This window comes from Papaver somniferum, unplaced genomic scaffold (genome assembly GCF_003573695.1).
Source record: "Papaver somniferum cultivar HN1 unplaced genomic scaffold, ASM357369v1 unplaced-scaffold_80, whole genome shotgun sequence".
NCBI classification, from domain to species: Eukaryota; Viridiplantae; Streptophyta; class Magnoliopsida; order Ranunculales; family Papaveraceae; genus Papaver; species Papaver somniferum.
This window is the reverse complement of record NW_020650971.1, coordinates 3624607-3647492: the sequence shown is the minus strand read 5'-3', so window position 1 is coordinate 3647492 and position 22886 is coordinate 3624607. Positions and strand designations below refer to the sequence as shown.

Genomic DNA, 22886 nt, shown 5'->3' with positions numbered 1-22886 from the left:
CTATCGGATGTGTAAGTTTCTATGGTGTGACAATGCAAAATTTATTATGAAAAGTATAAGTTTCTGGTTCAGTGGAATGATGCGAGTTTTGAAAAGCTTTTTCATTTTTGTGTGAATAAACTTATTGTTCTTTGTAGCTGAGAACTTACCATTACCAAGTACCCAGCTATGCCTTCCAGTATCATGGGACAACAACCTGGGGAAAATAAAGAATGACAATGCATACATAAGGAACATTGTGATTGAAGTCCATTATTTCGACATATAACTCTTTGTTGCTTATGCAGTCCATATAGTTTTGGATGTTCCTGCAAACGTTCTAAAGTAGGAATCTAAGCTAACATAAAAATGGACTGCATATTATTGGGGAAGATAAAATATTCACGAGAGCTGATTCTGATGCTGCAAGTAGAAAATTGGACTGATAAGTTTTCTCTGTTAGGCTGCACTTAGGCAGTACTAATGTATTTTCTATTGACCCACATTGAAAGAAAAAGGTTTTAGAACTTTGTTTAAAACTGTATTAGGACTGACAACTTATCGCCAATTAACAGTGAGTTGGATGTCTAAGTCTTATAATCCTACATAGGTTATCAGCTCAGCAAAAGCCAAATTATTTGTAATGAGTCGTCATCGTATATTGAAATGCAATTTACTCTTTCAGTAGTGTGTCTGTGTAGGCCTCTCCACTCATAATTGGTTTTAAACTCCAAACCATTTTTTTCAATTTCTTTTTTTCCTAATCAAAATGCTATCAGCAAACTCTCAAAATATTGGAAATGCAATTACTTTACTGTAATAGTCCTACGTGGGCTATTAGGAAACTCTCAAAATATTGGAAATGCAATTTACTCTTTCAGTAGTGTGTCTGTCTAGGCCTCTCCACTCATTACTAATTGGTTTTAATCTCCAAACCATTTTTTTATTTCTTTTCTTCCTAGTCAAAATGCTATTAGCAAACTCTCAAAATATTGGAAATGCAATTTACTCTTTCAGTAGTGTGTCTCTGTCTAGGCCTCTCCACTCATTGCTAATTGGTTTTAATCTCCAAACCATTTTTTTTTATTTCTTTTTTTCCTAGTCAAAATGCCAACAAGAAGGTACAACAAGAACCCTGCAAAATCTACAAGAAGCAAATTATAATGTTTAGAGCAGGTGTAGGAGGTTGGATTAGTCCATGGGAAGAGGGACGTGAATTAGAGTCATAAGTTGGCGTTCTAACTTAGAAAGAAAGAGTTAATTTTAAGTGTCGGGACTCTTATCAGATATCCAGAGTTTGGTTTATTGTGATTTTGGGTGTTTTGTATAGGTTCACTAAGGTCTAAGGATATGAAGTTATTTTGGTGTTCTTCGTTTCTTGGTAAAATTCATAGCTTAAGGTTTATCATATAAGTAAGTTGATATGGTTAGAATAGTCACAGAGCATGCTTTTAGGATGATAGTGGTTTTTATGGTTTATTTTTCTTCTGTTCTTTTTAGTTGAAATGCAAAGATTGATTGAAGTGTCTATCCACAAAGGGGGTAGAAGTATCGTAGCACGTCAATCTAAATTAACCTAACTAAAGACCAATCTAAGAAAGTTAATTGGCACTGTCAGAAAATTCTCTAGATTGTAGCTCAGTGTAAGACCTTTATTTTTCCGCTCTCCAAAAAGAATGAAGTGGTAAATGTATCCAATTTTTGTCCAATTAGTTTAATGGTCAGTGTCAATAAAATTTCAACCAAAATCCTGGCTTCAAGGTTGAAATCTATTATGGTTGGTCTTGTTAGTCATCACCAAAACGCTCTTTTAAGCGGTAGACGAATCATTGGTAATTCTCTTATATCGTGTGAGAGTTAGTGTATGTTTTCCGGCAGCAAGATTCTAAAGTTTGATACTGCTCTATATTTAACTGGTCCTTTGTCCCAGGAGCATTGTGTCTGTGCTTGATTAAGCTATTTTCCTTGCCTAAGGCTTCTTTCGGGTCTTTACTGCTTCGTATAGCACGAGTCACAACTCAATTTTGAAGTTTATTTTTGATGAAAATGTTAAGTTGTTCAGTTGCAGAGGTTAAAGACAAATGAAAAACAATATGTATAACACCAATATTACTAACAATACGACACGGGATCAGCTTTTGACGTTGAGGTTGAGGTTGAGGTTGAGTCTAAGAGAAGTAAAACAATTAGACTTGAGACTTCTTATGAAGCCTACTTCATAACATGCCTAGATTAGTCTGAGCCCAAATTTTTAAAGAAGCCTTGACATCTACTGAAACCCCATTCTGGTAAGAAGCTTCATTTAGAGAAATGGACTCAGTCCGTCGGAACCAGACTTGGGAGCTTGATGTAAATGAGTCTTTAAGAGGAAACATCATGTAGATGGAACTGTAAATAACCAATGTCTAACAACTTAACTCAAATGGTTTTACTTTCATTTGATATGTATGTGATGAGATTATTGAGATTATTAGTCCCACGTTATTGGGAAATCTAAGATTCTTGCGGCTTATAATCCCTTAAGGCCTCTTCACTCATTGCCAATTAGTTTTGGGTTGGATGCCCGCTTTCTAACATGATATCAGAGCAGGCTATTTGCGATGAGTGGTTGACTGCGCCTTTATTCCGCGTCACCAGATTTCATTGTCCACGTGTTAGACCCAACGAGGCTACACGTGAGGGGGGTTGTTGAGATTATTAGCCCCACATTATTGGGCAATATAAGATCCTGTGGCTTATAATCCCAAGGCATCTCCACTCATTGCCAATTGGTTTTGAGTTTGATACCCGTATTCTAACATAGTATCAGGGCAGGCTATTTGCGACGAGTCGTTGACAGCGCCTTTATTCCGCGTCGCCCGATTTAATTGTCCACGTATTAGACCCAACAAGACTACACGTGAGGGGCGTGTTGAGATTATTAGTCCCATATTACTAGGCAATCTAAAATCCTGCGGCCTATAATCTCTTAAGGCCTCTCCACTCATTTCCAATTAGTTTTGAGTTGGATGCCGGTATTGTAACAATTCTTGGTTTAGTCTTTTTCTTTCTTTTTTTGGTCGATTCATGTAGTTCTTGTGTTCACTTTTTGTGAGCATTCTTTCCCTTCTTTTATAAATTTCTTACCGATCAAAAAAAAAGAAGAAAAAAAAAAAAATGCAGCAGTGTTTCCCCTTAAATGTTTTTCATCGTAAGCTAACTTTGTTGGGATTTACCATTGGAATGGTGGTCTTGGATTATATCCTTAATTCCTTAAGGAGTGATATTTGGCAAATTCTTAACTCTTCAAGGATAGGAGCACACCAACCATTGAACAACTTAATGGTCGGCCCCTCGACGATTTTCTAACTTTTCTTCAACAGTTGTGCCTCAACGTACTGGTGACCCATCAATATTTGAATTATTTACAACATAATGGCCTATTTGTAGAGAATTGGTGGTACTTATAAATATCGCCAAAAGGAAGAAATTAGGGATTTCTCAAGGGTTTTTCGTTGGAACAGAAGAAATGAAAAATCAATCGAATTGTTCTAGGGTTTTCAATCAAAATTACTGATAATGGCTTCTTTTTCTTCATCAACTCGTCGCGCTTGTTCATCTCTAGCAAATGATATCTTGATTGAGATCTTTGCTTATCTTCCTCTGAATTCAATCTACAAGTTCAAATCTCTTTTCAAGGTATGGCTATCTAATCTCTCAAACCCTAATTTCATGATTAAATGGTTTCAGATCAACAACAAATCTCTCCCATGGATACAATATTATTCTGTTCATGATGAGGGTGAGGATCATGATAAAAATGGTAGTATGAAATTTAAGATGGCATACCCTGATTTACATTTAGGGTTTATGTCTAGGAATGAAGGTTGTTTTCTCTTAAGTTTCTCATAAATAAGAATCAGAACCACTTAAATTACTCCTGTTGGGATCTAGTAATGGTTTGGTACTCTATCTTTCACGACGCTGGTTAAATTCCATCTTCTTCTATCTTCTATACTGCTTAGTGAAGGAGTTTCTAACCCGATAACATTTAACAAAGAAGCTAGCTGATCCGTTTTTCATTAGTGAGGGGTCTTTTAAGATGTAAGGAAACAATATTCTAAGAGGTTGAATACCAACCCACCGATCATACCAGAATAAAATTGAGTTTCCGTTTTGAACAGAGAATGAGATGTATTGAGTTACCTTTTCGGCTTGTTGGGCAATGGCCTTCCATCATGATGTACCATACGCACCTTTGACAATATTAGAAACCGATAATGAATTAGATGGACCATACTTCTCTGAAATTATCGAGTACCATAAGGAATCTTTTTCCAAACTTAATATCCAACACCTTTTAGCAATTAAAGACAAGTTGAACTGCTGTAAGTTTTTTACACAAGCTCGATAACAACGGAGAGTAAAAAGAACTCGATAACAGGCTCTATGTCTTAGATGCACTAGATTTTCATTTGGATATATTAAGATGATCTTTTGTTCAATGTTCTTAATGTGGTGTGTTTGTGGAAGTTACTCTCCGACTTTTGTTTGTGATTCATTTCCCTTACAAATTTTTCCAGTTTATCTCCGATTACATTAACCATACATTCTCCACAGATATTGGAAATTAAAAGTGATCTTCGCATTTTGAATGGCCAAAAGAATGAGGACAGTGTAAGGTGTACTAAGTAACTCATTTGTGTCTTTTAAGCTATTTTTCATCTTCCTATTTCCGTATTCAATAACTCAATGATGAACTCTATGCATTTATTGCACTAGATATTCAAGATGATGTTTTGTTGTGTTTGCTTATGTATATAGCTACTGCCTACATGGAAATGTGACCAAATTGGAAAAAAAGTCATGCCTTCAAAAAATTGTGAGTACTTATATATATATACTAATACTACTAACACGAGATAAGATCTGGCTTGCTATCTTTCGCCCGAATTATCAACCATTATTTTCTGCTTATTGAAAAGGTTCAACATGATAGAATCCAGATTGCAAGCCAGTTGCAACTCCAATGGGTACTAATATGAAATTAGTGAAGAATGATGGAGTGACGAAAGTCGATTACATGAAAATGCATTAAATGTAGCGCAAGGTAGTGTGTCATAAATATCTACGAATCATCTAACTGGTCTCTCTATGATCACAAAATGTAGTGTGTCAAGAATTATGTAGCGCAAGGTAGTGTGACATAAATGTCTACGGAACATGTAACTGGTCTCTTCTTGATTTCAAAAAGAGTGGTATGATTTTGTTATCTATCTGCTGTAGTCATGTGTGGTGCTTATTTTACTTGTTCAACCAAATCATTTAATTGATTACTCTATAAGTCTATGATTCTTCGCTTGATCAACCGATTTATTTTATTTTATGGAAAACAAAGAAAGTACTGATGAGTGATGAGCCAACTTAGAAATAAACCCAGAGAGAAACACATGAAAATGAATATATATCACAAAATGAACTAAAAGAATTGAAGAAAAGGAAGAGGAGCCTGTGAGCATCACTATGACTGATTGTCATCCCAACTAGGTTGGCACCACAACCATTCACCTATCATTTGCAAGGCATCACTCAAATATTATTATTAGTTGATCAAATGAAGAAATACAAAGCACCAACACACCGAATAAAAAGGTTCTCAAACCAACAATAAAACCACGATAAACTAAAACGCCATAACCAAAAAGTTTCAGCCCAATACACCAACAGCCTAATCTTCAAAGTGCAACCGTCTTTGCCTTTGCCCACCACTTGTTTGCAAAATCATCCATCTCCGAGTCTTCGTGCATGTCTATAGTCTTTGTACATATGTAGAAAAGCCATCTATGTCTAGCTCTAGTCCCCCCTGGCCTTCAACATAAATATAAGATCGATCTATTGGTTCAAATAGATCCTACACAATGTCAACTCATTACCAGGTATATGGTACTCTTTCATCAGCCAATTAGTTTTAGTAATACTTTTATTATCTCTTGGAGTACCGGTATGGAAGACGAGGCCACTCTTCTCCCCAACTTCTGTACTGCCTGACTTGACGGGCTCTGACGTAGACATTCTCCAGTACCCATGTCCTTCCACAGTTCGATTGTGTCTTTTTCCATTCGCGTGTCTTTTGGTTCTTTTAGTAAAGAAGTACCCCGATTTATCTCGGTATCTTTCTGTAATAAACATGCAGTTAAACGCACACAGTTAATATCGTAATCACAGTAATAAACCAAATAATTAATTTAAAAGATTAAATAAGCTCAGTATACGATGTGCTTACCTAGAAGCTTTTCAGGATGAAACTCATAAACATTGACATCGGGTATAAAAGGCATGGCTTCAAACTTGATGTCTGGATATAGTATCTTCGACATTAAGTATATAGACAACAATTCTTGATCCGAAGGATTAAACACGAAACCAGGAGGAAGTTCTCTAAGGTATTGTATGGCAGGAACATCATTATTATGACAATCTCTTAAGGACTGTAGATCTTGATTCGCAGGAAGTTTTGGGTAATTATAATCATTGATGCCCTGATCTTCATCAGCGAGAAGTTCACTTAGAAACTTCCGATCTTCATCAGAAAGATGTTCCTGGTTATCATAATCGTAGTTATTAGCCCTGCACATACATATAAACACGTATTTGATCAATGTTTACGTAACGAATTAATACACAAAGAAATATATGATGAAGAAATCAATATGTATAATAATAGTAATATTAATCATTCAGAAATAGAAACCATAATACACACCTCTCCATGGTCATCATCGCATCTTCATGCTGGAATTGATGATAATTATCTGCTACTTCAATCTCTTTGACGTCCTCCAACTTCCTCTTACCCTTCAAATCTTCACCGAAGTAGTACTCCAGATCTTCCTCAGTAAGAAATTCTTGGTTACCATAATCGTAGTTATTATCGCTGCACATGCATATAAACACGTTCTTGATCAATATTTATGCAACAAGGAGAAATATACCAAGAACTCAACATGTATATTTTATTTATAATCACTCTTGCATATTATTAGTAATCATTCACAAAAAGAAGAAGAGAAAGAAATCCAAAAGATTCAGAAATACGAAAAAAAATACATACCACTCCATGGTCATCATCCCATATTCATGCTGATTGTTAGCTGCTACTTGAATCTCGTAGACGTCCTCCAACTTCCTCTTTCCCTTCAAATCTTCTTTCTCCATTATTTTTAATATTTCTTGCTTAAACAATATAGAAACTCTCTCGTTAGTTACTTTCTAGTTGTACCGCAGTTGCCTGAATAGCTAGGTAAAAATTCTTGTAACCATATAGGTGATCCTATAAGGGTATTTATAAGCTAAATATAAGTCGGTAAGGGGCGAGTGCCCTTTTCCTAGTTGAAAACAGGTTTACAAATATTCGGTACTTTTGGGCCGGGAATCGTCAGGATCCTTGATACATGGGTCTTAATGACCTAACACAAATTCGCTGTCCATTCCCAAGGTCCAATAAAATAAATCGTCGGTCTCATATAACTCCCGATCAACACGTGTAATTCGCAAATTTTCTATCTCGTGTATCTCTCGAGTCATCGTATCTAAACACAATCCCCAACTTTGATAATCATATATTTTGTCAAAATTTTGTAGGCCACTAAACTGGTGGGGAGTACATAAATCCAAGGGAGTTTGGGACTCTTCCGAAAGCATGCATGCAGAGATGATGGCGCCTTTAAATTGCTTGGACACCACTAGTGCATAAGGACCGAAAGCTAGCGTCCTATCTCTGAAGCCATTTGCATGCCCATTATTACCTTCGTTGCAGGCTGGTGTAGATTTTTTTTCTATGCAACTGTGCGTCGCTTTTAAATTGCTTGGACACCACTAGTGGAATCAATCATAAGAACGTGTTGCGTACTTGCACAGATATCTCTTGCTTGGACATTCTGGATATTCACTCATTATTTGGCCTTCGCCTTTCTTCTTCAATTATCAAGCTAGATTTCCTGTCCGTAAAGCCATTTGCGTTGATGCCCATTATTTACATCCGTTGGAGGCAGGCGAAGATCTTTTTCATAAACTAGATTTTGGGTATAGCTATATTTGGTATACAGTGTGAACAATTGCAGAATATTCTCATGGGTTTTCTTTGTCCCCGTAAGTTTCCCAACAGCTTAACTCAAATGGTTTCACTTTCATTTGGCATGTATCATGGACGGACTCGGAAATATCCCGAAGATAGAGGTAGAATATAACTAGTACTTCATTCCGGCCAAAGGCTGTGGCAAACTTTTAGGAACGAGTTCTATAAATTATTTTTTTTGAGGAAAAAGGATATATTAAAAGGAAAAAGGAAAACAAGAATATTTACAGGGGGCTATACAGAAGAATCCAGCAATGAAAAAAAAACCTCAATTACAAAAGAATCACCACATCCCAGTTATTTATGATTTGATCCATCGAGAAGGCACGAGAAATCTTCGTATCCATACTCCACAAACAAATATTCAGCTTCAATGCATTCACCAATTCATCTTTGGACTTATCTCTCCCTCCATGCACCCTATTATTTCTCTCCAACCACAACACCCAAAAGATCGAGAAAGTAAGAAGCTGCGATACTATTTTCCTTCTTTGAGAGACCCCGTAAACACTCCAGCTTAACATCAAATCTTTAATATCTTTTGGCAAGACCCATGGCACCTGTATAAATTCCACGCTCTTTATGTGTATAAATTCCTCTCGCTTGAAATGTATAACTGCCTCTTGATAAATGACGCGCGCTCTTGTATAAATGACGCACACTTAATATGTTGTGCGATATTTTGCCCCTACATTTTTCCTCTTTTTTCTTGAATATTACTTGAAGAGCGATCTTTAAGGAAAAATCCGCCTTGTTGTAGTTGTTGGAGGAACGAGCGAAAGAATACTGAACTTGAAAAGTACGTACTTGCCTCTATTCTTCTGCGAAGTTCTGAAGCTTTTTTGTGTGTAGTATGTGCGAAATAATGAGTATCATTCCTTGAAGTATGCAAAGTATGAAGCGTCCTTTAAGAAGTATAAGAAGTATTAATCCTCAAAATAAATGAAGTATCCATGATTGATAATCTTCGAGAAGTATAAATATTAAGAACCACTGCAATGCAAATAGAAATGAAATTAGTATTCGAAATTTCTTTTGTCAAAAATTTCTTTTATGTGCAATTTCAAACCGTTTTATTTGTTTTGATTTCTGTTGTACGACTTGTTTCATCTCATTTGATAAATACTTCCCATGGAAATGATCCTAATGAGGTCTTATGTAACCTTTGTAAAGGTCTTACTAGCCTTGATGAGGTCTTATTTAACCCCCTACTACTCTCCATGTTAAATACCATATCATTTGAAGCAAAGCAAATATTCAATAAAAAATTTAATAATTGAAATGTGCGATATTTTTCTCAATTTCGGTAATTGTGAAATCTTTGTAATTGTGCCATAGTATCGCGTTGTAGTAAATCAAATCAAAATTTTTTTTATTTGTCGTAAGTAAAATGTTCAAAGAAGATACTTAGCTTTTATGGTTTGTTGTTGATGTGAGAAAATATCGCATAAGTTGACGAGGATGCAATAGGCTTGGGTGAACTGGGATTGCTACCAAACTCTTGTGCGAAAATGTTCGCCCAGCAAAAAAGAAATCTGAAGGGTTGCAGTATTGATACAGTGACATGCCTCTTGCTATGTGCCGCACTAGACCAACTGTGCAAACCCTCTCATGCGAAATAATGAAAGACCGTGGACCTTTTTATATTTCTTCGCCCTTAACAACTTAAATATAAATACGTGAAAAAGTACCCGTGAAGCGGGAGCACGACCACGATCGCACATACTGTTCTCTTGACCAACTGATCAAGCACCTTTATGTGAAATAAATGCATAATATTTTTCTCTTATTTGTCTATTCGCCCTTGGAGCAAAAATATGTGCGGTAAAAAACATGTGAGAGTAGGGATTCGACAGCGTGGTGTGCAACTTACATTCTAAACTTCTGACCATGTGTATTGACTTCATGTGTGCAAAAGAATCCACTATGTTTAATCCTTATCTTCTGTACGCCTTTGGAAATGAGAAGAAAATGAAAAATATGTATGTGCGCAAATTCGAACGCGTGACATATTTGTTCTCTCGATCTGGAACCATAACCATCTCTGATAGAATTCGCTTGTGACAGAAATCCCAGCTTCTGCTTCTTATCCTATCTTTGCCTTCATTCATTTCCTTCAAAAATTTGCCTTTTGCTCTTTCTCCGGAACATGAAATTTTTTACTATGTTTAGTTGTGTTTCACTCTTTGTCTCGGACTCCAACACCATCATCTGGCATGTACCTTCTTTAGATGGAGCCATACTCTCCTCCACTTGATTCGCCACCTCAAAATGAGCATGTGGGTCTTCTTGACTAGTCGCTCTCTCATTAATACACTCTGCCAAGGGTAGGATAAGCTTAGGATTACGTGTGGGAACAGCAAAAAGCTCTCTATTTTCCTCTATAGCTATGTAGACCACCTTCCTGATGGGACTAGACGAGTGAATAGTTTTTTAAGAATTCAAATTCTGAACTTTTCTGCCCACCTGACGTATAAGCAGCAACATTGATATTCTTAGCTCGCCTGAGCTCAGTTACCGGAGATGGAGTGGATTCTGGTACCATGTTGCCCTTCATCTTATCATGCTTCTCCACTGGAGCTTTGAACGGAGATTCTTTGATGCCTTCCTTGTGAGAAAATGAATCCTTTAATCTTTCTGATGAATATATCAGAGTATACACATGATATTGTCTTAATTTCCTGTTTTGATAATTTCAATCAACAAAAACACTTTTCTTCCTTGAAGCGAAATTTGAATGGCTGCCGGAATACTCTCTAGTTTCCCCGTAATACATATTGTAGCTTCGGAAATTTTAAAGAAACCACTGGTAGCTTTTGAAATAGCTATTAACTTCCCACATTTAAGACCAATTTGAACAAAGGAAGACCTTTTACTTTTAGCCAAATATGATTTTGAGAGAATATTTTAGGTACATCTGGTGATTGATCTAAGGACCATTTCTGAAATGAGATTTTGGTAGCATTGAATGTGGAACATTTAATACGCATCACTTGTTGGAGCTGATTATCATTCTCTGCAATAAAGATTGCATGAGTGGAATCAACTTGTTTCAAAATTAAGTTGCGAGACCAACCTAATTTTTGTTTGATCGCTACAGCCACTTTTGTCCATCCCGGGTTTCACCATGAAGTAGCACAAACAATTCCGAAATCTACAATTTCTTCTCTCTCGTAACCAGGATTCCACGTTGTAGTAAAAGTATTGACTTGTTTCACTTCAACTGAATCATTGAAAGTTTTGGCAAAATTTTTGCTAATCTTTACCGCTGGTTTTTCCACCTGTTTAGGAAAATCTGAAGAAGATGGAGCATAGTCCGATGTAGAAACCTTTTTAGTTACCAAAATATCTAGATTAGCTGCCACAGCTTCCCCTCCCCATCTATCCTTACCTGCTGGAAAGCAAAACGATTTCCTCGTACCATTGTTACTGGAGAATAAGAATCTGGTGGCTCTAATTATCTCCCCTTTACTATTTGATTGCCTCTCAGAGAACCATCTCTCTTGTTGTTCATTACATTTGATCTGATCATAAGCAACATACGCTTTTTTTTTATATTGATGTCTTAGGAAACCAATTAACATGTAGATAGATTGAAAAGAAACTGTTGGAATATTGTTTCCGTGTGCACTCATACAGTGAGCCGAAGTAAACGTGAAAAGAAGATTGTTCGTGAAGTGTATATGAAGAGAAGATAATTAAAGATTGCAAGATAGAATATTGCACTTAATATTTTAGTTTCCTAAATAATCATATTCTAATATTAATTAGTAATATATTTTCACCCTCTCAACTCTATAAATATAGTGTAATTCCAATTGTAATCTTATCTCAGAATGTCCGACGATGTAGGTTGAAATTATCGAACCACGTAATATTGTTGTCTCATGTCTTTCCTATTCCATTTTAATATGTAGATTTGTTTTCCTTTACTATTCATTTTTATCATTGATTTAATTTTATTGTTTGTCTAATCAATGATATTCATCTCAAATTTGATCTACATATCAAAAATTTAAAGAAACCATAACCTCTCTCCACAATCTCTACATTGGATCCATCAAGCCTTGTACACAAGAAAGATTTTTTTTCTATCTCTAACCTCTTCACCAAAGATGCCATCGAAGAACCGAAAAAAAATCCAAAAAGAAGAAAAATCAAGATAAAGCACGACTGATCAAAATCTAATTAGAAGAGAACCCACCAAGCATGACCGCAGTAGCATGGGACTAGGCTTCTACAAAAAAATTCCAATCAAAAACTCTAGTAAGAAGGAATACCCAACAAGCATGACCGAAGTAGCAAGGGACTAGGATTCAAACTCATTAGAGCAACCATACAGAGAAACAAGAAAATCTCATAGAAAACAAAATCCAATTACTTCAAAGGAAAACCCACTAGATCTTAAAACCAGAGAAGCTAAGAACCCATGCTTCCTGGAAATCTCGGCCCCAAGGGGAAGGACCAACCACCACCACTTGCTCCTTCCTTGGACGGCGAAGAAGTCAAGAGCTTAACCTCCCAGGAAATCCCGGGATAAACCTTTTTGCATCGAAATGTATCAGAGATATAAACTGCACAAAGTACAAAAGATAAATGTACAACTACAACAATGATACCTCCTGTGATATATGTGGTCATAATAAAGAGACAATGGCACTAGTCCAAAAGGGGCTATAAATGACGGATGAAGTGTGTTATAAAACATGATTTATCACGGTTTTCAACTGTTATTAGAACCGTTATTTATTTGGTGTGACTTTTTATAAATAACGAATAGAAAACGTTATTAAATATGATGAATAAAATATGTGATTTTAAATCACGACTAGAATCTATTATTTAGTACCACGGTTATTGTATGTTAAATAAAATAACGAATAATCTCTGTCATAAAGGAGGGGCTATATACAACGGTTATTGGGTGTTACATACAATAAAGGTGGATCGGTCACTTTCAGTCTACGATTTTAGTATTTTAGATTTTGTGAATCTGATTTCATTCGGACTCGGATTTGGTGTATCTGAAACAAAAATTTTATTTACAAATTCTGAAAATGAAATAGAACCTTAAACACAACAACTCAGATTACTTTATATCAATTATCAAAAACAAAGAATATCCAAATACAAATTGAATTAAAGAACTCTAGCAACCCAAAGTCTCAATCTACAGACACCTAATCATTAAATTTAATTCAGACTACAGTTACCCAATATTGTCACTCTAACTTGAACCTACTGCAGAATTTACATAAGCTCTGGGACACTTGATCATGTCACCTCTTGAAACATCTCCAAAGTACTCCATCTTTATCGCATGACACCGCCTTGCATCCATAATTTCATCAATCATTCGGTGGATTTGTTCTATCAACATGCACAATCAACCGCTTTTTTCCTGAAGCTCCTAAAAAAAACGACGAAGGTGTCACTGGAAACCCAATATCTTGTGTAAGAAGATACCAAGTTAGTTGAATTTTGAACGCATGGAAGGAAAGCAACGGCCACATATTCAGGAACAAAAATGATTTATCAATCTTGATTGCAAGAAAACAATATAATCTAGGAACCATTAAGCTAAAACCATGGTCACACAAAACACTTGCGCCCACAAAACACCATTCAGAGCAAACCTTTATAAATAAATTAAAAGGCGACTTCTACACAACATATATAGTGATTTACAGAGTCTTCAGTATGCAATATAAAAATTACCTTGAGCTGTTTAGCCACATCTCCAACAGAGGATCCTGAAACTCCAATCCAAGTCTTAGAGAACAAAGCACAATATGACATCATAAATAGAGGATAAAACATTGCATGGAAAAGATTGGCAACCATATCTGCCAAACTGCAAATTATAAAGTTATAAGTAGCAGAGAAAATTTGATGGGAGTGTTCTATGTAACCTGGGAGATAAAGTAAAGGTTGGATACAAGAGAAGACTGCAGAATAATGAACATGTTAGAGGTGTAGAATGGAGATGAGCTGCAAATCAAGCAACCGTTTCTTGCTTTGGTTTCAATATATTCTAGCATGCTTTGGCTTCAATAAAATTCCAGCATCTTGAATATTAGGATCAACTACAATGTCACATTCAAGCACACAGGAATGTTTTCACTTTTCAAAACAATCAAACACATGAAGAACTCAAATCAATTACTATAACAATAACTAATCCCCCACACAACAGGCAATATAGAGGAAATGGGTCTTACTTTTCTTGTGTCTTTGGCATGATTTGTATGTTATAGTCCTGAACAAGCATGAGGCCAAGATTTTGGAATTCTACCAAATTGATATCAAATGACATATAGATGGAAGCATTGCCTTGAGTTTCATCTTCCCATCCCTAGTTGTGAATCAGAAAATAACCAATGTAAATTGATAAGTTTCTAAATAAAACCACACTTAAAGAATGAAACCTAAGATTCTAAAACTTCTCAGATTGAAAACTGAGACAGAACAACCATTCAGATCCAATAAAATAAAATCCTAACAAAGATAGAAAATCTATCAAATGTATTAAAATAAAATCAATTCAGATTGATGTTTCTTGGTATAAAAGCTGCAATAACAAACACGAAGACATCAAAATCTCTAACAAATTCCAAATTCAAAAAATAATCCCCAATTTCACTTAAACCATGGAGTCTTTACAACAATCTTTCCCGAATTTGATTTTTTCATGAAAACCCTAAAACCTGACAAGAACATAAAAATCAATCAAACCCAAATGAAACAAGAGAAAACGAAGAAGAATAATCATGTGAATTAAGGGGTTTGTTTAATGAGAAACGAACGATTGTTGTCGTCTTTGGGTTTGTCGGAGAATTTAGGTTTTATGTAGAAGATGAAAAAAAATGAGAAAGTGGTTTGAGTTTGGGATTGGGTTTAGTTTTTCGGAATTTTTTAATTTCCGGTTTAGGAGATGGAGAAGAGAGAGGCACAGAAAGGTTAGGTTCAGAGCGAAAAAGAATGAATATTGAAGAGCAAGAAAGACGGTGCGGCTAAAAACTGGCCATAGAAATGCTGCCGCCATTGTTCTATCCTTCGCCAGTGACCAGTAGGTCCAAAGACTCACGAAAAATTAGCGGGTGGCTAACCATTTTGAGACTAACGTGGCATTAGATGTGGCTACCCATTTTTGGGTATGCAATAAAAGATTGGTGGTGGGCGTATAAATACTAAAAAATTCATCCGACTTATTAAGTGATATAATGGTGTCTCGTTAAATGACGCACCTGGTAAATTACCACGTCTCAGAACTACGGTTTTTCTGTGTTAAATGTTGGGCCCAACTATTTTCAAGTTATATGACGGAATTCGTATGTAACATTCTATTCACATAATTAATCTGTCATTAAAAAACGTGATTAATAGCCCTTTCTGGACTAGTGTGGAACATATCATTTTCAGTTGTCTGACATGCCAGAACTTTTTGGAGAGGTGTTGGAGTTAATATTGATACTGTCAGAAGTATGTGTACTACAGTTTCCGAATGGGTAATCAGTTGGTTTGATAATGATACTGAAGACTTGCTCTTATACACCCTAATGGTAGGTATGTGGGTTATATGGAAGGACAGATACGACGTCGTTTTCCAGGAAGTTAATCTGAACCCTATGAATTATGTCCATAAAATTAATTATTTCCTGGAACCTCATCCATATAATGAAACTAACACACTATCTGTGCATTCTCCCAATTTTATATCTTGTTGGCAGCCACCTTAAGATGATACGGTAAAATTTGATGCTGATGCATTTTTTGACCTCTCTACTAACCAACTTGGAACTGGTGTTGTTTTGCATGATCATACAGGTGAATGTCATGCGATTAAAGGGAGCTACTCAAATGGAAGCCTGAGTTCGTAAGAAGGAGAGTGCACGACAGTTAGGGAAGCTTTATCTTGGGCAAAGGAGAAGATACTATCAAGAATCCACATTGAAGCAGATGCTAAATTAGTAATTCAATCTATTACTGGAAGCACTCTTTTAGTCCAGTGGGAAAACAATAACCTAATAAAAGAGATTAAACATTGTCTCTACTTTTGTTTTTTGTAAAATTTCTTTTGTTGGTAGAGATGATAATCAGGTGGCTGACAATATTACAAAGTGAGTCCGAGAGAAATCATCAAATGTTAAAGCATATGACAACTCTGGTTCTGTGATTGAAGGTCTTTTGGCAAGAAATCATCAAACTTTACCTCATTACAGTCTTTATTTGTATCCGGAGGCCGTTTTTTCCGGAGGGGGCGATTTCCTGGCGATGGAAGAAAGAGTTTTCTAGGTTAGTGGTTTTCATCTGATCAAACCATCTCCTCTTAATCTCTTTCTTTTGCTTTCGTCACCTCAATCTTTTCTCCTCCGTTAGCTCTACCAAACGATACCACTCTTGACGCGTGCGTTTTTACTCAGCATCCTTGGCAAAGTCCTTCTAAGGTTTTTAGGGTTTAAGATTTTTCGGATGCCAGGAACTAATACCTTGTTCAACCCTGCATCCTTTGTCGTGTCTGCTACCCCATGTTTTCGCCCTAGATATGATGTTTCTGGTGGCAGGTTAGTCTTTTTCAATGTACGTTTAAGGGCTTTGATGGGTGCAAGAATGGTGTGGGAAAGGGTTAAAGAAGGTTTCCTTGTTCAATCACTTGAAAAATATCCATTACAACCACTACACCAAAACAGAGATTTTGTGACACAAATATGTGTGACATCTTATTTAATATCACACTTATTAGTGTAATAAATATGGTGTTCTTTTTTTGTTACACATTCATAGTAACACTAATAAGTATGACTTTAATAATTAAAATCACACTAAAAAATATGTCAAATCTCTTACATATATTAGTGTAACAAATTAGGCAGTAATTAAGAAGAAAATACTATTTATTTCATTTTTCCCACCCTGTTTTGAATTCATACACCGACTTTCCCCGACCCACCACATTGTTAGATTTTTTCCAAAATATACAAAAACAGATGCATAATTTTAAAAGATAGTACCCAAAACATTAATGGAAATCAAATTAATAAAAAGAAATCTATTTCAACATCAACAAATAGCCTCACTCTTAAAACATTACACAATTGCAACTAACAAATAATTATAAATTAAGACATTAAGCTCTACCTAATATAGTACAAATCTGTAACAAGTAAACCAAAATTTAATTTGTATATTGCAAAATGCTTCGTATGCCATACTACCCAACCACCAGCAACATAAGAAGATAGCTTATAGTAGTCATTATCCTGAGGAGGGTCCCAGGCTGGTGCAGAATCATCTTAAACACATTCTATGCGAACTCTTCTCTCGTTTTTTTGGATAATTCTATGATGACATACTTCACCTTCCAAAGAGGTCACCACATATCCAGCTGCAACTTTTTTTTCCATTCCTGTTCAAAAAATTCGCATTCTGACATGAACACTTTTCATAACCGGAATTGTCGACATGTGGTGGCTCTGACATGGGATCTATATTCCTGGTAAAAGAATGGTTTTCTGGAGTGAAGTCAAAGTTAAGGGTACAAGAATCATTCAAGATTGCCTCTTCGTTTGTCGGATGATCACCGGATATTTTTGTGCATGACCTGTAATGCAGTAGTGCTCAATCAACATAAAGTCATAAATGATTCAAGAAGAAAAATATATAGTCGTCATATATAATATGTGTATGTATTATCAGTATTCATTTTCTAGAATCCTAAAATAAACCTGATTACAAATGCTGAGAAAAGGTCAACTGGTTATCATGGATAGGTTAACTTTTAGGATCAGATCAAAAAAAAAAACTAGCAAAGGATCAACTGAAACGTGGTGTACCAAATATTGATGAAAAAATAAGAAAATATTTCTAGTCAAAGTAGCCAAGATCTTACATGGAAGAGACTACCAACCTACAACAATTGTATGCTATTCAACATAATTCTCATTTGAATTTTCAGTTAGACACGAACCAACATCAGAATTTTCTTTAAGAGTACTAAAGCAATCCCTATGGGAGTTATAAGGTTGAAGTACAAATTTTGGAAGTTATAAGGTTGCATTGAAATACAAATTTGACAAACAAGTTGATCTTAGACAGTGATACAAAGATAAGGCAACAATAACATCAAAAGAAACATGGTTATTATCATCAATTGCAAGAGTTGGGTTTACCTTTTTTGTCCGACGACGGGAGAGTTGCATTTGTTAACTGTAGGATCTCAAAGAGAAGCAGTGAGGAATGCCTGCTTTCCACGCTTCGCAGAAACGCTAGAGGAAAAGCCACGTAATGACCTTTTACCCTTGCATGGGCCAAAGACATCAACTAAACCATTAGAACAGAAGTCATATGATATGAGCAATTAGTTCCTTTCTCTTTTCGCTCCTCATAGGCAGCTTTGGCTTGTTCCTGTGTAATAAACCACGTAAAGACATCAACTAAACCACGTAAAGACCGGTTACCCAATATCGGTTAGGAAAATTTAAGTAAAAGTTTGACATGCTTTTAATTCTTGATATACCTACATATTTTTCAACTTCTGATGGATGAACAGTCCCATCGCGTTTCTCATGACCCTTTATCCAAGCGTATTCATCATCCTCTGTAAGCATCCCTTCTTCTTCTGCATTCTCATTTGAATCCATATTGGTTAGATAACCATAACAAAATAAAATTTCAAAATAACTAATAAAATTGAGGAGTGTATAAAACATACAACTAGATAAAATTTGTTCACATAGGTACGCCTCCCAAGAGTATGGGGGATTGTGCATTTTCTTTTTGTTCTCTGATTTCTTTTCATGGCTTTCTCTGACTCCTTTGAACTCCTTGTCGACGAAAATGGTCCAGTTACTTGGAGTAATCCCCACCGCAACCTTTGCTAGAATTTGCTCTTTGCTTTTCCACGCATGTCGAGCCTTAGACGGTCATAAGCCGAAGCTCATATATTGCAAGGGTGAAACCTATAAATTGGTAGTTCTGTGAATAGTCTTAAGATACAATGAATCTAAATGTTGGCAAATACACCAAAAATGGGGTTTCCCCAAAAAAAACATGGACTCTCGAACAATAGCAACGACAGTGACACAAGGATTAACAATGTCAGTAATTGGTGGATACTGCGTAAATTCTATTATTCTAATATATCTTCTCTTTTCCGATCAAAAAAAAACTCTCTCTAAAGAATGTCTAAAAATTAACTGGATAAACAATATATCCATATGCACACAAAAAGGCCAGCCTAGACCTGCCAGAGAGAGTCTTGGCCACTTCCTCTTTTGCAGTTTCCCGGTAATAGAAATTTATACATTTCAAAACATATGCTGGAAGATGAACTTCTGAATATGAGGGAATTGGTCTCAATTTCCCAATTATATCCTTGAATGTGTGCTTCTCGGGAAGCATGTCAAATAATTCAGCCACTTTGCAGATCACATCTATGGAACAAACTTAGTTCATATTCTCAGCCCCATCTGGAGAAAAGTTGATGTTTCGGGCTCTTCGATCCATTAATTTTTTCGGGACAGACCAGATATGCGCATTTAGCACTTGTACAGCTGGGCCAACCAGGCCAAACCATGATATACTACTAACACGAGATAAGATCTGGCTTGCTATCTTTCACCCGAATTATCAACATGATAGATTGCAAGCTACTTGCAAGGTAGTGTGTCATAAATGTCTACGGAACATGTAACTGTTCTCTTCTTGACTTCAAAAAGAGTGGTATATGGGCTGTTAGAAGGGAGTGACCAAATCATTTGGTTACTCTATAAGTCTGTGATTCTTTCGCTTGATCAACCAATTTATTTTATGGAAAACAAAGAGAGTACTGACGAGTGATGAGCCAACTTAGAAATAAACCCAGAGAGAAACACATGAAAATGCATATATAGATGACAAAATGAACAAAAAGAACTGAAGAAAAGGAAGAGGAGCCTGTGAGCATCAGTATGACTGATTGTCATCCCAACTAGGTTGGCACCACAACCACTCACCTATCACTTGCAAGGCATCACTCAAATATTATTATTAGTTGATCAAATGAAGAAAGTACAAAGCACCAACACACCAAATAAAAAGGTTCTCAAACCAACGATAAAACCACAATATACTAAAACGCCATAACCAAAAGGTTTCAAGCCGAAACCAACAGCCTAATCTTCACGGTCCAACCCTCCACGCCTTTGCCCAGCACTTGTTTGCAAAATCATCCATCTCCGAGTCTTCGTCCATCTCTGATTCTTCGTCCATGTCAATAATCTTTGTACATGTGTAGAAAAGCTATCTATGTCTTCCTCTAGTGTCCCCTGTCCTTCAACATAAATATAAGATCGACCTATTTGTTCAAATATATCCTACACAATGTCAACTCATTACCAGGTATATGGTACTCTTTCATCAACCAATTAGTTTTAGTAATACTTTTATTATCTCTTGGAGCACCGGTATGGAAGACGAGGCCATTCTTCTCCCCAACTTCTGTACTGCCTGACTTGACGGGCTCTGTCGTAGACATTCTCCAGTACCCATGTCCTTCCACAGTTCGATTGGGTCTTTTTCCATTCGCATGTCTTTTGGTTCTTTCAGTAAAGAAATACCCCGATTTATCTTGGTATCTTTCTGTAATAAACATACAGTTAAACGCACACAGTCAAAATCGTAATCACAGTAATAAACCAAAGATTAACTGAAAGGATTAAATAAACTCAGTATACGATGTGCTTACCTAGAAGCTTTTCAGGATGAAACTCATAAACATTGACATCGGGTATAAAAGGCATGGCTTCAAACTTGAGGTCTGGATATAGTATCTTGGACATCAAGTACGTAGACAACAACTCTTGATCCGAAGGAGAAAATACGTAACCAGGAGGAAGTTCTCTAAGGTATTGTATGGCAGGAACATCATTATTATGACAATCTCCTAAGGACTGTTGTAGATCTTGATCAGCAGGAAGTTCTTGGTAATTATAATCATTGATGCCCTGATCTTCATCAGTGAGAAGTTCTTGGTAAATCTCACTTAGAAACTTCCGATCTTCATCAGAAAGATGTTCCTGGTTATCATAATCGTAGTTATTAGCCCTGCACATACATATAATCACGTATTTGATCAATATTTACGTAACTAATTAACACAGAAAGAAATATATGATGAAGAAATCAATAATAATAACAATCATTCAGAAATAGAAACTATAATACATACCTCTCTATGGTCATCATCGCATCTTCATGCTGGAATTGGTGATTATTTGCCAGAAGTTGGTCGTCATTAGACTCACATTCACCCAAGTAGTACTTCAGATCTTCCTCAGTAAGAAATTCTTGGTTACCATAATCGTAGTTATTATCCCTGCACATGCATATAAAAACGTTCTTGATCAATATTATGCAACATGGAGAAATATACCAAGAACTCAACATGTATATTTTATTAATAATCATTCTTGCATATTATTAATAATCATAAGAAGAGAAAGAAATCGGAAAGATTCAGAAATACGAAAAAAATACATACCACTCCATGGTCATCATCGCATCTTCATGCTGATTATTAGCTGCTACTTGAATCTCGTAGACGTCCTCCAACTTCCTGTTACCCTTCAAATCTTCTTTCTCCATTATTTTTAATATTTCTTGCTTAAACAATATAGAAACGCTCTCGTTAATTACTTTCTAGTTCTACCGCAGTTGCCTGAATAGCTAGGTAAAAATTTATGTAACATATAGGTAAGCCTATAACGGTATTTATAAGCTAAATAAGTCGGTAAGGGGCAAGTGCCCTTTTCCTAGTTGAAAACAGGTTGACAAATATTTGGTACTTCTGGACCGGGAATCGGCAGGATCTTTGATAAATGGGCCTTATTGAGCTAACACCAAATTGGTTGCCCATTCCTAAGGCCCAATATAATAAATCGTCGGTCTCACGTAACTCCCGATCGACACGTATAATTCGCGGATTTGCTATCTTTTTTTTTTGATCAAAAGGAAGTTGTATTAAGAAGTAGAATAATGTACATAGTTTCTACCAGAGGTAGATGAAAAAAGAAAGCTATACATTATTTGAAGATAGAATCCCAGGTATTTAACACAGAACTTGAGAAACTCAAGTGAATACGATGTCCTGTTGCAGCTACCCAAGCTAGGACTGCAGATTTAACTTCGTTAACCAAGTCATCATCTGTTTTATAAAGATATTGAGTTTCGAAACGTCTGCAGTTCCTTTCTCTCCAAATCGTACTAACAATTGATGCCGGAATCAAATCCCAAATATAATTACCAGAACTTGAGAATAAATGGTGATGCCACATATCTGCTAAGATCTTCATAAAACCAGGCAGAACCCACACCCAACCTGTTTTAGGGATAAGGATAAACCATATCTTGTATGCAATCTTACAATGGAGAAATAAGTGGCCTTGCGACTCAGTAAAAATTCCACATAAAGCACAAGAATTATACAAGTTCAAACCTTTGTGTAGAAGTACATCTATGGTATTCAGTTTACCGTGAATTAGACTCCGCATTAAGATATTGATCTTAGGAGGTATTGCATACTTCCAAATAAAATGATACGGAAAGTTGTCGACACCGAATTCACTAACCACTTTTGCATAAAGTGATTTGACTGTAAAGACCCCCGTGGTGTTGAGTCTCCATCTTCTCGTGTCTGGAAATCCATCCCGAGCTGGTGGGTTGTCTCCAATAACAGTTAGAAGTGCAGCGTAATCTTCAACCTCTAAAGAATGAAGTACTCTCTTGAAATCAAACTTCCAATTACCGTTCGAAGATA

At 36.1% G+C, this 22886-nt stretch overlaps 1 long non-coding RNA gene across 1 annotated transcript; it reads right to left on the bottom strand.

Moving 5' to 3' along the window:
* Nucleotides 1–13162: 13162 nt before the first annotated feature.
* LOC113344875 lies at nt 13163–15053 on the bottom strand. The gene is made up of 2 exons (XR_003357937.1): nt 13811–15053; nt 13163–13502 (listed from the first exon to the last, which is right to left on the bottom strand). It is a non-coding gene; the product is annotated as an uncharacterized LOC113344875 (long non-coding RNA).
* Between the last annotated feature and the right edge of the window lie 7833 nt (nt 15054–22886).